We start from the raw sequence: 14700 nt of genomic DNA on the forward strand, positions 1-14700 counted from the left end.
CAACACCGCCCCCGCCCCCTTGGGCTTCCCGCCACCGTTTCCGGGGCAGGTGGTGTATCAACATCCGGGGCCGCCGAACCGTCTGCCTACGGAAGCCGGGACGGCGGTAGCGCTTCTCTTGTTGACCACAACCGCAGTCTGGCGTCGGGGAGCGAACGCAGTGGCCTGCCAGGAGTGGACGCCCAAAGACTGGGCCTTGGACCAGCCGTTTCCGCGGCGCCGAAGTAGCAGCACGGAGAGCTGGTGAGTTCGGGAGGCGGGCGCCTCTCACCACAGGGTGGGCGGCGGCCGGGGCCTCAGGGAGCCGCTACCGGAGAGCGGGGCTGGCGCAGGTGTTTAGATGAGAAAATTCGAGGTAGCGACGAGAAGTGAGAAGTGGCGGTATTTCTGACTACTCTTTACTCTCGCTGCTTCTGTTTTCCCTTTCCTCCGCATGTAGCGTCTGTACACTTTTATCTTCCCCGCTGGAAGTTTCTCTTCGCCTTTTACAGTGGGCCGTGGTCACCTGAGTACTTTTCAGCTCCTGACTAACACAGGGCGGGTGGCTAAGTTTCTGCAGCCCTGGGTTCGGGGATACTGAGCCGAGAATACCTGTCGTCCCTCCGTATAAGAATTCTACGCTTCTCCGAGGGTGGCCCAAATGGAGACTCTCCTTGGGTGGAGGGCAGCCAGATTATCCCCTCGTTTTGACCCGACGTGAGGCTCTTCCTTCATCCCAGAGTTGAAGTGCTGTGTCGCTGTTTTATTTAGGAAGCCGATACGTTTCTTTAAGTAAGGTTCAAGGCCAGGTGACCGTAAGGTTATGAATTCACGTAAGATTCAGACATCTCTCACCTCATTCAAAAGAAAACAAAAAGTTTTGCATCTCCCCGTCTTTAAAGAAATGCCATTGTTTTAATCACTAATATAATGGGTTTGGGTAAACTCCGGGAGTTGGTGATGGGCAGGGAGGCCTGGCGTGCTGCGGTCCATGAGGTCGCAAAGAGTGGGACCCGACTGAGCGATTGAACTGAACTGATAATGGCTTATACAGCGTGAAATATAGAGCATTTCTCGTTGTCTTTCTGGAGGTGAGAAAAGCTAGACCTTCGTGCTAGATTTGCTAAAAACTGTCGTCCGTCGTGTGTTCTCTCTGCCCCTGCAGTTTGCTCCAAGTCAAAAAGCAGGAAGAACAGCTTCTTTCTATTTTTTGTTTTGAAAGTTTCCTATTTCTTTTTTAAACATAAGGAATCCACGGCACCAAAGAATTGAGATGTTGTTCATTGATTTACCTATTAATGTTTACTGTGTATGTGAACAGTGGGCTTGGTAAATGGCAAATAAATGAATCTCTGTCCTCTGTCTTATGGTCTAGCAAGGCAAATTACACAAATAATGGTAACCTGTGATTAAAAAAAAATAATGGTAACCTATTATGGTAATAATAAAATGTTAACACTCATATAACATTTCCTCTTTGCACTTGTCTAAGTACTTTATTATGAGCCAGGTACTATAGATTGTGGGCTTCCCTGGTGGCTCAGTGGTAAAGAACCCGCCTGCCAATGCAGGAGGTGAGGGTCCCACCCCTGGGTGGTGAAGATCCACTGGAGAAGGAGGTGGCAATCCACTCCAGTATTCTTGCCTGGAAAATCCCATGGGTGGAGGAGCCTGGTGGACTGCAGTCCATGGGGTCTCAGAGTCAGACACGACTGAAGGATTAAAACAGCAATAAACTATAGATTATAGAGTAGAAGGATGTTAAATTATATAATAGAGTAGATGTTAGATATAAGGAAGGACGGAAATTGGGTAAGAAAGTCTTGCCAGGAGAAATGACATTCGGATTGCTGTCTTAAGGATTTTTAGGAGTTTATCAGGCAGGACCATCCTTCTGGGTGGTCCCTTAGGGCTTTTCAGTGTAGTCAGTGTAGGGCAGAGTGGAGTCAGAGGAGATTAATGCTATCTCAGAGTAGTGGAGACAGTTCCGATGAATTCAGTTCAAGATTAATTCCAAATGGATTAGATACTTAAATGAATAACAAGAAGAAAACAATAGGTATTAAGATTGTATCATGGGTCTCCTTTCTTAATAAAATTTAGTCAGGTGTCACACACATAAAAAAACAAAAGGAAAAAATTTAGGGGAATAATTTAGTGATCTTGTTATGGTGGGGGTGGTTTAGTCACTGAGTCGTGTCCCAACTCTTGAGACCCCATGGATTGTAGCCCACCAGGCTCCTCTGTCCTCTGTCCATGGGATTTCCCAGGCAAGAATACTGGAGTGGGTTGCCATTTCCTACTCCAGGGGATCTTCCTGACCCAGGGATCGAAGCCAGGCCTTCTGTATTGCAGGCAGGTTCTTTACCAACTGAGCCACTAGGGAAGTGTGATCTATAAGAGGGGAACCCTGAAATCATGGAGGAAAAAAGATGTATTTGACTAAATAGAAATGAAAAGTATTTGTCTATCCAGATTTAGTCTCTGGGGCTGTAGTAATGGAAGCTCCAACAACAACAACAGAAAACTCAAGATAATTTCTGGTACAGGTCATTGCTGCTTAGAAACTAGGGTTATGTAAAAGAAAATGACTTTGGGATATGCTACCGAGGTGGATGGTCAGACTTGTGTGAGGAAGTGACACCTGAGTTATGATTTGAAATGAGGAGGAGGAAGCCACACAGCAGTTTCCAGCAGGAAACGCTTGTGTTGGAGGGATTGAAAGAAGGCTGGTGTTGCTGGAGTGTAAGAGGGCACTTAAGAGATGAAGTTTGAGAGGCTGGAAGAGGCCAGCTGGGCACAGATCTGTAAGTAGGAGAGCGATGTGGCCTGATGTACATATGAAGATCATTATGGTTGCTGTGTGGAAAATGGACTATAGGGGATGTTGTTGGCTGAACTGTGTTCCCTGAAAGGATATGCTGAAGTCTTAACCCCTGGAACCTGCAAGTGTGAACTTACTTGGAAATCGGATCTTTGCAGATGTAAAGTTAAGGTCATACTGAGCAAGAGTGGGCCCCAATACAATGTCTAGTGTCTTTATAAGAAGAGGGAAATTTGGACACAGAGAGGGTGGAGGCAGAGATTGGAGTGATGTGTCTACAAACCAACTAAAATTTGCCAACAACCACCAGTAGTTAGGAAGAGATAGGGACACATCCTCCCCTAGAGGTTTCAGGGAGATTTTGGCTCTGCTGACACCTCGATTTCAGACTTCTAACTCCTAGAGCTGTGAAGCAGTACCTTTCTATTGTTTTAAGTTACCAGTTTGTGGTAGTTTGTATGGCAGTCCTAGGAAGCTAATGTGGGGGCAAAGAGTGGCGACAGGGAGACCAGTTAGGCAGCTGTAGAAATGGGGAGACATAGTCTACTTTGGAATGTATTTTTTGAATAGAATATCTTGAATTTCCTGGTGGATTAGATGTGGCATGTTCTTACAGAGATGAATTAATGATGCTTTGCCGACAAAGGTCCATATAGTCAAAGCTATAGTTTTTCTAGTAGTCCTGTGTGGATGTGAGAGTTGGACCATAGAGAAGGCTGAGCGCTGAAGAATTGATACTTTTGAACTGTGGTGCTAGAGCAGACTCTTGAGGGTCCCTTGAATAGCAAGGAGATCAAAACAGTCAATCGTAAATCAACCCTGAATATTCATTGGAAGGACTGATGCTAAAGCTGAAGTGCCTATACTTTGGCCACCTGACGTGAAGAGCCAACTCATTGGAAAAGACCCTGATGCTGGGAAAGATAGAGGGTAGGAGGAGAAGGAGATGATAAAGGACAGGATGGTTGGATGGCATCACTGACTCGATGCGCATGATTTTGAGCAAACTGGGAGATAGTGAAGGACAGGGAAGCCTCGTGTGCTACAGTCCATGGGGCTGCAAAGGGTCAGATATGACTGAGCGACTGAACGACTATGTTTTATGAGGAACTGGTGGTGAAGTTTACTGAAACAGGGAGGAAAATAATGTAGACTGATGGGAATCATGTGTTTTGTTTGTTTTACTTTTTATTTTGAAGTGATTTCAGACTTACATAAAATTTATTTGCAAGAATCAAACCTAGATTCTCCAGTTATTGACATTTTATATATGTGGTTTGCTTACAGTAATAATAATTTTGGAATCAATGTTCTATTTTGGGCATGTCAAGTCTTGTTACTTTTTAAAATTAATTTTAATTGGAGTATAATCAATTTACTGGACATGTTAAGTTTTAGATATCATCAGTTAGACATCCAAGTGGAGCTAACATGTTGATTAAACCTGAGGCACAGGTGGAGGGGTCAGAGCTGAAGTTATAAATTTTGATGTTACTTGCATGTGCCTGAGTGCTAAGTTGCTTCAGTTGTGTCTGACTCTTTGTGACTGTATGGACTGTAGCCACCAGCCTCCTCTGTCCTTGGTATTTTCCAGGCAAGAATACTGGAGTGGGTTGCCATTCCTTTTTCCAGGGGATCTGCCTGACCCAGGGATTAAATGTGCCTCTCTTATGTCTTCTGCATTGGCGAGAGGGTTCTTTACCACTAGCGTCACCTGGGGATCCCTATATGCACGTAGGTATATTTAAGCCATAGTGCTGGTTGCAATCCTTCAGGGAAACAATGAGGATAACAAAAGGAAGAGGAGTCATTGCAACATTATATACTGAATAGCATTGAAGAATTAGCAAAATGGACTGGGGAGGCGTGCCCAGTAAAGAAAGAAAGTCAGAAAACTGAGATATCAAAGAAGTCAAGAGAAAGAACTGTACCAGTTAAGTAAATGCTTTGAGGAGTTGTAGATGATGAGGATAAGTAAGTAACCAGTGTATTTGGCAGCATGGCGGAGGAGTAGAGGGGAAAAAAGGCTTGATTGGATTGAAGTGGAGGGCTTGTTTATCTGTACATTAAATTACAAACGTTATGCTTATGCCTTTCAGCAGGGTATATGCCGGTTTCTCAGAGCCTTGGTGCTGTTGACGCTTAGGGCTGGGTGACCCTTTGTCGGGAGGGGTTGTTTTGCATATTGTGTCATGTTTAGTGGTACCCTGGCTTGTGTCCTCTAGATGGTAGCAGCAGCCTTATTCCCCTCCCGCTTTGCCCGCCAAGTGTGACAACCGGAAACGTCTGCAGACATTGCCAGATGTCCCTTGGCAGGCAGGATGGCCCCTGGCTGAGAATCTATTTCTGGTTTAGACTTAAAATGAAAAGCTTGAATATTAATGGTAAAGCTTTAGGCAGTAGCTCCCTGAGTGAGAAGATACTTAGTGTCAAGCAGGGGACCTTTCTAGCCCTCTAAAAGTTTTGCAGTGTAGTGAATACCTACTTTGCCTGTAAGGCAAGTGATCCTGTTTGTATTATATCTTTGATGATTCCATAAGACACTTAATCTTACCTTACACTGATGTCATTATTATGCATATCGGTTACCATAGAGGATTTTGAATATAAATATGTAGAAGATTGTCCTGAATCTGTATTAACCCCATCATTGCCTAGAAATTATTTTGAAAAAATAGTCAGTATTGCTTCATTTAATAGTCTTGACTTTTTTCATATAAGTATGGTACAGAAAACACAGTCCTAAATTTTGTTTAACTTTCTGCTTCATGGATTCCAGGATAATGCCCCTTAATCTGACAAAGCTACCTTTTTCTGCCTAATTTTAAGAGAATTAGTCTTAATATGGCAATTTTCAGTTAGCCGCAGAATTATAGATCTGGAGAGAGCAAGAAAGTTGTGCAGTTATTTATCTCATGAATATGGTTTGAAGGCACTGTCCTCAGTTCGAAGAGTGTTGTAAAAATGCTGTTGTTCAGTTGCTAAGTCGTGTCTGACTCTTCTGACCCCATGGACTGCAGCCCATTAGTCTCCTCCATCCAGGTACTATACAGATAAAATACTGCAGACATTCAAAAGAGAGGGTGATTACTTTTAGTGAGAGATGGGGTGAATGAAGTGTGGAAACCAATTAGATAGTCTCTGTTTTAATATCTGACAAGGGGGTCATTTCATGTTGGTGGGAAAAGGATGTTTTAACTAGATTCTGCTGGTGTAATTCACCTATAGGAAAACCAACCAGATCCCCTCATCAAAAAATATGTAAAAAGTAAATTGTGAGAATTCCTTGGCAGTGCAGTGGGAATTCCTTGGCAGTGTAGCGGTTAGGACTCAGAGTCACTGCCAAAGGCCTGGGTTCCATCCTTGGTCGGGGAATTAAGATCCCACAAGCTGCGCGGTGCAGCAAAAAAAGTGAAAAATGAAAAAGAAAATTGTAAATGCTTTAAAGATACATATTCATATGAGGCAATTAGGAGAATATTTGTATAGTTGAAGTAGGGATGATGTTTTTTGGTAAGATAGGAAATCTAGGTGCTGTAAAAGGAAAGATTGACCTGCTATAATAAACTTTTTAAAATGAGTAATTTTTAAAATAAAAACATGTAAACCTTTCGGCCTAGTGATTTTATTTTTTGGATTCTCTGATTTAGAAACAAAAATCCTGACACATAAGGATGTATGTATAAAGATAATTCATTGTGGCATTAGCTGTAATGACAGAAATTACCTTTGCATATCTGATTTTCTAATAAGAAGGCATGGCTGAATAATTATATGCGAACTCTTTACAACTGAATTAAGTGAGGTGATTAGGAGCATGGGCTCAGGAGTTAGGCCAGTGAAATTCCGATCCTACCTACTGCATGTGTGACCTTGGGTACATTACTTAACCTCTTTAGAGCTCAGTTTTCTTAACTTTAAAATGGAGAAAATAACAAATGTAAGATGTAAGAACTATTATGAAGATTCATATTTATTTTGTATTCTATTAATTTAATAGATGTTGTGCCCAGGCACTATTTTAAGCACTTTATAGATATAAATTTATAATTGACTTATTCCTCATAATAACCCCCAAAGTTAGATTTTATTGTTTCCTCATTTTACTGATCAGGAGACTGAATCACAAGAGAGGTTAGTTTGTTCTAATATAATTCACACACGGGTATAAAATTATATATCTGCCATATTATAAAATATGGCTGAATAAAATTGTCGATTTTTTTTTCCAGTTGAAATTTTTATGAGAAAGAAATGAGAACTAACCAGATGGGCTTTGAGTTAAAAGTTGTCCCAGATCTCTGTATTGTTTCTCATTTAGAAATATAAAGGGAAAAATCGATAAAAATAAAGACATTTGCTCAACTTTAGCAGCTGGCCTGCGGTCTGAGGTTGTTTAGTAGTAATTACTCCAGAGACTGTGAGACAGTAATTGCCCTTTCCTGTTAATTTCCAATGCTGATCTTTTTTCCCTCCCAATTCCTCCTTTATATATAATTTACTCTGTGGTAATAAGAAGACTTCAGAGGACTGGGATACACATTTTGGGAAAAATAAATGATGAGAAAAGCTTTGGCCTTCAGACATTTTTGGTTAAAACGCAGCATGTATACAGGTGACAGAATGCCAGCAAATATATAGATGGGAATATGAATATTGGATGCATTCATTTCTTAGGTACAAGGAAAAAAGGGAGATTGGAAATTTGATTTCAGACCAAGATAGAATGTTTCTTTTTTCAATCCCATGCCTTATACTTTTGTTTTTTTTCTAAGACTTTTCTGTTAGAATGAATTTTTAAAACATAGTATATACAACACCTGTGTATAAATACCTGGGTAGCATTCTTGCCAAGGCTGGGTATAAGAAACTTATCAAACAAAAAATGTGGTATATTCTACAAGACAACTGGCCTAAACCTTGAAAAAAACTTAATGACTAGTAATAAAAAAAGACTCTTCTATAAATATGTATATTATTATCTATTATCTGTATACTAAGATGTGTACTGTTATCACATCTTAGAAAAATAACACTGGTTTCAACTTTCACCATTTATTGGCCTTTTCCCCCCATTTAGGATCTAATCAAAGGTTATGCCTTGCATTTAATTATCTTAAAGTCAGTTTTATTTTTATTTTTAAAAATTTTTATTGGAGTATAGTTGATTTACAACTTTGTGTTACTTTCAGGTGTACAACAAAGTGAATCTATAATATATATATATATATATATATATATGTATGTATCTCCACTCTTTTTTATGATCTTTTCTCATATAGGCTATTACAGAGTATTGGATAGAGTTCCCTGTGCTATACAGTAAGTTCTTAGTAGTTATCTATTTTATATGTAGTAGTGTGTATGTTAGTCCCAATTTAAAATCTGTTTTAAATTGTAACAGTTCCCCTTTGCCACTGCTTTTAGAGCTCTCTCTTAAGTTTTTTTTTATTATTAACAAAATAACTGCTGCCAATTAAATTTATGACTTGCCATCTAGTGTAACACTCATCTCGATATCAGAAGTCTGAAAGTGAAATAAATATATTAACAAAATATGGCAACTTGCCCAAAGTCATAGCACTGGTAAGCAGTGGAACTGGATATCAAAGCCGAACAGTCTTGCTCCTGAATCTGTTCTTTTGGCCACTTCTCAGTGCTGCCATTTTGTTTTTAGTGAGTTACTGCATGTAAGGCTATTTTTAGTGTAGTGCCTTCATTACATATTAAGTATGTAATATGTGTAGCTTTTAATACCATTTCAGTACTTTCCAGTTTGCTGCTACTATATGTTTGTAACATTTGCATTCTGTGACTTTATTCAGTTTTTCTGTGCTTTGTTTATAGGTTGATTCTCAAACTTCGCAATATTGTTTATGCAAGTACTATTCACTATAAAATCCAGAGGTGTAATTTGAACTGCAGAGAAGGAAATGTAATTGTGTCTGTCCTCTACCCTTTAAAATGTTCCCTTAGCTCTCTAAAATTAGTACCACCTTTGCTAAGTGAGTCCATTTTGTTCTTGAAGATATATTTTGAGCTCTGAAACACTTTGTTCTAATTACACTAGTTGCTTTTCAAATCTGATGTATATTTATCTATTACCTATCTATCTATCTTTATTTTTTCCTGTAACTCTCCTGGGTTAAATCTATTGTTTTATGTTATTCCATGTCATCCTTATCTCACATTTCTTTCCCACCTTGTTGGGGTATAAATAATTACAAGTAATTTTTTTAAGGAAATGATAAAAAGTAGATACTTTGATTTTCACAGGCCTGGTATATCTGAAAATGCATTCATCTTGCCTTCTCAGTTAATAGTTTGGGAATAGAATTCATAGTTCAATCATTTTGTTTTGCTTGAAACTTTGAAGACATCATTCCTTTGCAGTTTACTATCTAATATATCTGATGAGAATCTCAAAGCTAGTCTGATTCTCCTTCTTAGCAACTAATATTCCTTTTCCTCTGGAATATTTTATTGAACTCTTTATATCATTGGTTTTATGATGTTTTATGAGAGTATTTCTTTCTAGTTGTGGATCTTTTTTACTTATCCTTCATTGTACCCCTTGAGTCCTATTTGTTCATTTCTGGGAAATTTTCTAATATTATTTCTTCAATTATGTTTTCCTTGGGCTTCCTTGGTAGCTCAGCAGGTAAAGAATCAGCCTGCAATGCAGGACACCTGGGTTCGATCCCTGGATTGGGAAGCTCCCCTGGAGAAGGGAAAGGCTACCCACTCCAGTATTCTGGCCTGAGAATCCCATGGACAGAGGAACCTGGCAGGTTCCATGGGGTCGCAAAGAGTCAGACAGGACTGAGTGACTTTCACTTTCACCTTCCATTTTCTCTGTTTTATTCAGAATACTATTTGCATAGATTCTTCCGAGTAGAAAAAAGACAAAGAAAAAAAGTTAGGTAATATGGAAGATCAATTCAAGAGATCAAATTTCCTTTGACTGTCAGTTCTCTTTTTTGAATATCTTTAGTCAGGTTTTTTTTTTTCCTGTTTCCATAGTTTCTTTCCAATTGTTCATTTTTAATAGATGCAGCATCTGCATGAATTTCTTTGAGGATAGCACTTACAAATTTTAAACATTTATAAGTTTAAAAGCTCTGCTTCCTTAAGGTGAGTTGATTGTTTTTATCCTTTTGTGCTTTTGCCATTCCTCAAAAAATTAAAAAAAAAAAAAAAGGATTTTTGAGCTCTTTTAAGTGTGCAGAGAGGCCCAACTGTTGGCCCTCACTTTATTGTGAAATGAAGAAAAAGAGCTGCTTTTCCTTCTCTTCCTCCTCCCTGTGCCCAAATGAAGAAGGCTTTATTGTGGAGCATGAAGGTGTTCTGATGCTTTCAGGGTAGATGGTTAAATTACAAAAAAAAAAAAAAAAAGTTGTGTTTTAAGCCTGAAACTAGCTTTGTTGCTGCTAGACACTCTGTGTGTAAAGGAGTGAGATAAAAGCTTTGGTGTGCTTATCTCATATAGATACTTTAATCTTCCTGATTTTTGTCCTACAGCCCCCTTCTTCTGTCTCTCGGTTTGGCTCTTCTTCAGACTCTGCTGGCGGGAATGGCCTGTGTGGCTGCAGCTGTCTCATGTGTACGCGTGCATACCTGTGCATCTGCACATTGCTTCTAGACTGCGGCTTTCTCTGTGCTTGCTTCACCCTCAATATAATCCCACCTGCTTTCTCTTTCTGGAATGCTTGAATGCACTTCAGTGGGACTTTGGTAGGAAGTGAAAGAAAATGCACATATGCTTAGTTTGTCTTATATAAAGTAGGTAATTGATAGGTATTTGTTGAATAAATCAATCAGTGTTATTGAGAAAAATTGGGCAAAACATACTTATGTTTAAATTAAAAAAAGACTTGTGAGCTTAGAATGAGTGAGTGAAGTCGCCCAGTCGTGTCCGACTCTTTGTGACCCTGTGGACTGTAGCCTACCAGGCTCCTCCGTCCATGGGATTCTCTAGGCAAGAATACTGGAGTGGGTTGCCGTTTCCTTCTCCAGGGGATCTTCCCGACCCAGGGATCGAACCTAGGTCTTCCACATTGCAGGCAGACGCTTTAACCTCTGAGCCACCAGGGAATACAGGTTCTCTCTGACCTTAGAATACAGGTACTTAAATGAATCTGTTTTTAAAAAAATATTTATGTATTTGGCTGTGCCTGGTCTTAGTTTCAGTAAGTAGGATCTTCGATCTTCCATTTGGCATGTGAGATCTTTTATTGTGGTATACTGACTCTTTTTGCATCATATGGAATCTAGTTCCTTGACCAGGGATCGAACCTGGACCCCCTGCATTGGAAGCTTGGAGTCTTAGCCACTAGACCACCAGGGAAGCCCCAAATAAATCCTTTTAATTCTTTTAACTTTATCCTGTTTCAGGAAAGAATCTCATTGGGGTTAAAACTTACAGGGGCGGGGGGAGGAACCTACCATCTCTCACTTTTCCCCCCTACCAGAATTAAAGGGCTTAATTCCGTTTTGTTCCTTTTTAGTGCTCAGCACAGCCGCTTAGCATGTTCTAGTAATCAGTGATAGTTAATGTGTTCATTTAACTTAAACTCTTTTTATCTCTCACTGGGGATAAATATGTGAAAGTACTTAGAGTAGATTTTGGTATTTGCAGGAAGTGCTCCTTAAGTGTTAGCTACTATTCTTTGATACATGAACAACTTTTTTTTTTCTGTGAAGCTTTCTCTGATCTTGTTATTTTAACAGTTTATCTGTCTCTATTTTGCTTATATGTTATGTCCCAGTCTTTATGATGAGTAACATTGATTTGCTTGGTTGTGCATCTCTCCAGCAAATGTGCTTCTTGATAGCTGGGAGCTATCTTTTTCTTTTTGTATTAATTTACTTTTTACTTTTGGTTGTGCTGGGTCTTTGTTGCTGGGCAAGGGTTTTTTCCTAGTTGTGGCCAACATCTGGGGACTACTGTTTGTTTCAGTGCGAGAACTTCTCGCTGGGTGGCTTCCCTAATTGTGGAGCACGGACTGTAGGTGCACAGACTTGGGTCGTTCTGGCTCCCGGGCTCGGTCGTCACGGCCCGAGGGCTCAATAGTTGTGGCGCACGAGCTGAGTTACCCATGGCGTGTGGGATCTTCCAGGACCAGGGACCTCACCTGTGTCCCCTGAATTGGCGGGGGAGTTCTTCACCACGGTGCTACCAGGGGAGTCCTGAGCTATGTTTTTTATCCAGGTAGTCTTGCTGCGTGAGTTGTTGTTTGCCACATGTCATTAGTCCCTCTTTTTTGCTGGGTCTTCATGATTGAGGAGGGAGGTGTGACTGGAGCATGGCGAGTGTGCGCTGGTGGGAAGTGAGATGTGACAACTATGTTGACACTAGATTGTAAGTCATAGAATACCAGGTTAAAGAATTTGAGCTTTACTTCGTATGCTCTGGGAGGCATTTTCATTACTGACTAGATTAGTTCCATATTTTAGAAAAACAATTGTGAGTGCAGAGTACAGAATGTGATGGAAAGAAGACATAAGATTGGAGGCAAGAAGATGTAGGAAACTCTTGCTCTTGCTGTGTTATAAGATTCTTATTTTACTTGAGAAGTCTTACAGCTCGTGCTTGAACGATAGGTCTTAACCAACACAAAACCTTCTAAGTCATGTCAGAGATAACTTCAGGGCTTCCTTGCTAACTTTGCTTTGAGTTCTTATTAAGAAATACTACATATAAGTTTTAATAACACTAAAATGTAATAGAAACAGGGCACACAACTACAACAGTGTACACAACTGCAGTAGTGAAAGTGCTGCCCTCAATGTGCCAGCAAATCTGGAAAACTCAGCAGTGGCCACAGGACTGGAAAAGGTCAGTTTTCATTCCAGTCCCAAGGAAAGGCAATGCCAAAGAATGCTCAAACTATTGCACAATTGTACTCATTTCACGTGCTGGCAAAGTAATGCTTAAAATCCTCCAAGCCAGGCTTCAACAGTATGTAAACTGTGAAATTCCACATGTTCAAGCTGGATTTAGAAAGAGCAGAGGAACCAGAGATCAAATTGCCAACATCTGTTGGATCATCGGAAAAGCAAGAGGGTTCCAGAAAAACATCTATTTCTGCTTTATTGACTACGCCAAAGCCTTTGACTGTGTGGATCACAACAAACTGTGGAAAATTCTGAAAGAAATGGGAATACCAGAGCACCTGACCTGCCTCCTGAGAAATCTGTATGCAGGTCAAGAAGCAACAGTTGGAACTGGACATGAAGCAACAAACTGGTTCCAGATCAGGAAAGGAGTACATCAAGGCTGTATGTTGTCACCCTGCTCATTTAACTTATATGCAGAGTACATCATGAGAAATGCTGGGCTGGATTAAGCACAAGCTGGAATCAAGATTGTCAGGAGAAATATCAATAACCTCAGATATGCAAATGACACCACCCTTATGGCAGAAAGCGAAGAAGAACTAAAGAGCCTCTTGATGAAAATGAAAGAGGAGAGTGAAAAAGTTGGCTTAAAACTCAACATTCAGAAAACTAAGATGGCATCTGGTCCCATCAAAGCTTAAGGACTCTTAGGTAATCAAAGCCTAGGACTCTTATCAGTTTGTGTATCTGAATAACAGTAGTCAAAGATGTAAATAGAAATGCAGTGGAAGTGTTGAGCTTTTTTGCTTTGCAACATTTTGCTACACTTCCTTGTATTTCTATTTACATCTTTGACTACTGTTTATCAGGTACACGAATTGATTGAGTGATAGCATTAGTGTCTGATGCATCAGAGTTGTAAAGGAAGATGAAGACTCAGATCTATAAGAAAATCATTGGAGACCTGAGACTACATGGAGTGGGTAGAGAACAGCAGAATAAAGTTAGATTGGAGGGACATTTCCAGTAAGAAATAGAAAAAATCTTGTGCTTAGGGTGATTTTATTTTAAAGCCTTAGAAATTCATAAAAATAGATTGTTAGGGACTTCCCTGGTGGTCCAGTGGCTAAGACTTTGCACTCCCAGTGCAGGAGGGTCTGGTTTTAATCCCTGGTCAGGGGATTAGGTCGCACATGCAGTAACTAAAGATCCTGCATGCTGCAACTAAGATCCGTTGCAGCCAAATAAACAATAAATATAAAAAAAAGATTGTTAAAAGCTGAAAAAATTTACAGAAAATATAGTCACAGTATTTTTGTTGAAAAACATAATTGGAATATCCTATTTGATATATAAATTTTTATGTGATGAGAGGGAATTTTAAGCACATTTATCATATAACTGAAAGAATCAGGGATATAAATTATAGGAGTAAGATGCTTACATTGATATTCTCAACTACTCCAGTTATAATTTAAAAAAGATTTGTTTTTATGGAAAATAGAAATTAACATAATAGAATAAAATCTTGACTATTAAATGTTTTAAAATCAGTCTTGAAGGAATAGATCACGTTCATGTTTTCAAATATTCAAGGTTGACATCACAACAAACTTTTATTTCTCTTAATGATAACTTTTTATGTATGGAGATTGTATCTAGACTGCTTACACTTCTTGGTAGATTGAAGAGTAAATGTGTTATTTATTTGGGAGTGGGAAAAGGAAATATAATAGTGGCCTGGAGTAGGAGTAGAAAGACCTACTTTAAAATATCCTCTCCATTATAGAGATTTTTATTAAAATTTTCTTTTCTCAATATAAGGTTTATACTCATACTTTTCTTGAATTCCTAAAATTTAACACCTAAGATTTGTTCTCTGAGGACTGAGTCTGAGTTACATGTGTAATGAGGGCAGAATGAGAGAGATTGCTTGGGAAGTGAGGTCCAAGGGTTATAAAGAAACTTGTACTTTTGCTAACAAAAATAACTTTTGCTCTAGATAGCTTACTACCTTTATGATAGATTCTTAGTCACTTGTGGGCTCCAGATCCTAG

General features: G+C 39.5%; 1 protein-coding gene across 1 annotated transcript in view; it reads left to right on the forward strand.

The window, feature by feature from the left end:
• The first annotated feature begins 90 nt into the window (after positions 1-90).
• ASB3 (ankyrin repeat and SOCS box containing 3) overlaps positions 91-14700 on the forward strand; it is a 129455-nt gene continuing 114845 nt past the window's right edge. Inside the window, exon 1 of the mRNA XM_061155448.1 lies at positions 91-243. The gene's annotated coding sequence lies outside the window, so the exon portion shown is untranslated. The remainder of the gene's footprint in view (positions 244-14700) is intronic.

This window comes from Dama dama, chromosome 11, assembly GCF_033118175.1.
Source record: "Dama dama isolate Ldn47 chromosome 11, ASM3311817v1, whole genome shotgun sequence".
Classification (NCBI taxonomy): Eukaryota; Metazoa; Chordata; class Mammalia; order Artiodactyla; family Cervidae; genus Dama; species Dama dama.